Here is a 2,683-nt window from a genome sequence, read left to right as displayed (position 1 = left end):
TCCTCCTCCGCCTCCCTCTGCCACGCCTACCCTGGCCTCCAACCGCCACCCTCACCTCCCGCCCCATCGCGCCGGCCACTGGATCGACATCGGCCGCCGCCCCACAGCCTCCACCCTCGGGTCCCCGAGAGCAGCCATGGCGCCCCGTCAGATCTGGCCTCTGCCGCGCCTGTAGCCGCCCCTCCAAGGCCACCGGACTCCGCCGCTCCCCTGGCCGCCAGTGCCCCTACTCCCTTCCACAGGCCGCCGCCGCGTCGGCCTTCCACAGGCCCCCCGCGGCGTTTCCCATCCCCAGGCCACCACCACGCTGGCCATCCCAGGCACCCCCAAGCCGCCACAGGATCCGGTGCCGGGGTGGGATGCGGTGGTGGCCTCGGGGGGCGAGGATGGGTGGTGGTGGTTCAAGGCGGGGAGGAGACCCGCACCGTCGTCCCGCCAGGGCCCGCACCTTCGCGGCCCAGCCTTCTCCGTTCCCCTACTTCCCACAGAGACGCCGGATCTGTGAGCCAGTGGCATGTCACATGCCGTCCCGGAGCTCAACCGCCAAGGATTCGTGATTTCTTCTGTTGTTGCGCTCTTCCTCGACCCCGATGAGTGCACTTCCTCAACCTAGAAAGAGTGCTGCACTTCCTCCCCTCGATGAACTGCATCTCCACCGGTGTCGCTGGTGAGCAGTTCGCTTGTGTTGTTTCTGCTGAACCTCCCCGAGTGAGCAATGTTGGGGTGCAGATCTTTATTAGTTCTTTTTTGTGTTGAAAATTGCAGTGCTTAATCCAGTTTTCTTGCAGCTCACATCAGTGTTACTCCAAAAGATGAGGTTCAGTTTCTTGCATTCTGACGGCCATGCCGACGTGTGTGTGCGCGGGTGCAGCTTGCAAAAAAGCCCCCAAAATCAACTCGGTGCTGAGTGTGCGGTTTGATTTTTTTCCTACAAAAGATGTGCTCTGGTGAAGTTCATTGCTGATGTATCTCTAGTGCAGTTTTCAGATAGGTGCTACTGCCTTCTGCACTCCTTCTTTGATCCACTATGGAGGCAAAAAACAAGACAGGAAATATTCTTGTTTAGAAGACCACTTGTCAATTTGATGTGTTCAAGAGCGAGTTGTACAAATTTGTGTCCTAGAGGGAAAGCAGTTTGTGTGTGTAGTTTTTTTTGTGTCTGGATGCATTATTTTTTGACACATTTCACTCACTTGCCATGTGCAGTAAGAGACTACAAAAGAAAATGCAGTGCACTCTTGTCTACAGTACACCATTATAAAAATGTATTAAAAAAGTGCACTCTGATCCAAAGTGTTCTGAAGCTCACTTGGCTCGCGGCTACAGTCCCAAAAACATGTTAATGAGAAACACTCTCCCAAAAAAATGTTTAACATGAAAAAGTCGATGTGAAGCGCACTTCACTTCTTCATCAGAGAAAATCGACATCCGGCAAAAACATGTAGTGCACTTGCCCGTCACTTCACTTCTTCATCAGAGAAAATTGACATCCGGCAAAAACATGCAGTGCACTTGCCCGTCTGATGCAGTGCGATTTTCAATCCAAAGCGAAACATGCGTACACACGATGATTTTCAGTCTGCTTGATGCAGTGCGGTTTTGGTCTGAAGCAGTGCATTGATCTATCTGATGCAGCGCACTTCGTTGTCGCGTACACACGATGATTTTTACTTCGTTTTTATGCAGTGCGGTTTCTGTCTGAAGCAGTGCACTCATCTGTCTAAAGCAGTGCACTTCGTTCGTCGCGTACGCATGACAATTTTCAGTCTATCAGATGTAGTGTGGTTTTCAGTCTGAAGCAGTGCACTATCTGTCTGATGCAGTGCACACGACGATTTGGGTGTCGCAAAAAACAGAGTGTCCGCACTTCCGTAATTTTAAAATTGCTCTTAAACCGTAAGGAATTAGAGGTAGCGTTCTACATGAAAAAGTTGTGTCTCAACGATATCTTTCCAACAGCGTACAATTTGAATCATTTCGACCAGCGGTTTGTAAAAAATTCTCAAAAAACGGCCGCTGCCTCTCGTAGTCAGCCGCACAATTTTCAAAATTAACTAAAAACCGTAAGGAATCTCAAAACCATTTCTACATATGAAAGTTGCGCCTTGTCCATAGCTTTCCAATGACGTATTGCACGCCTCGTTTCGACAAACGGTTCAAAAACTAGAGCAAAAACAGTACCGAAAATTGCAAAAATTTCAAAAAAACGTAATTCCGCGATTTAGTAAATTTGAAACTGCTCTTAAACCGTAATGAATTAGAAAACATAATAGATATGAAAAAGATGCGCCTTGACGATATCTTTCCAACGGCGTATCATTTTCTTTATTCCGATGAGCGGTTTAGAAAAAATCACGAAAATACGTTTGCTCCCACTCGTCATTCGCCGCACCGTCTTTGAAACTGCTCTTAAACTGCGAGGAATCTCGAAAAGTGTTCAACATAGGGAAGTTGCGCCTAATCCATAGCTTTTCAACGATATATTATACGCCTCGTTCCGATAAACGGTTAAAAAATTAGAGCGAAAACAGTACCAAAAAAATAACGCGTGCAGTTTTTCCGACAAGAAGTTCATTAGTCTCTATTGCAGTGCTCGTCGTCAAAATGATGCAGTGCGCTTCTGTTGAGCGTGCAGTGCCGAAGTGGTGTGCAGAATAGTTATTCTGCTAATATTAGCAGAATA

General features: G+C 48.3%; 1 long non-coding RNA gene across 2 annotated transcripts; it reads left to right on the top strand.

The window, feature by feature from the left end:
- Positions 1-6: 6 nt before the first annotated feature.
- Positions 7-1,149, top strand: LOC119281160. Of its 2 annotated transcripts, none has more exons than XR_005138288.1 (2): positions 7-667; positions 789-1,149. It is a non-coding gene; the product is annotated as an uncharacterized LOC119281160 (long non-coding RNA). The 2 variants fall into 2 exon arrangements; XR_005138287.1 differs by having other exon boundaries at positions 7-708.
- The last annotated feature ends 1,534 nt before the right edge of the window (positions 1,150-2,683 follow it).

The sequence above is a fragment of the Triticum dicoccoides genome, chromosome 3B (assembly GCF_002162155.2).
Source record: "Triticum dicoccoides isolate Atlit2015 ecotype Zavitan chromosome 3B, WEW_v2.0, whole genome shotgun sequence".
NCBI lineage: Eukaryota > Viridiplantae > Streptophyta > Magnoliopsida > Poales > Poaceae > Triticum > Triticum dicoccoides.
The sequence above is the reverse complement of the archived record's forward strand: the minus strand, read 5'-3'. Positions and strand labels throughout refer to the sequence as shown.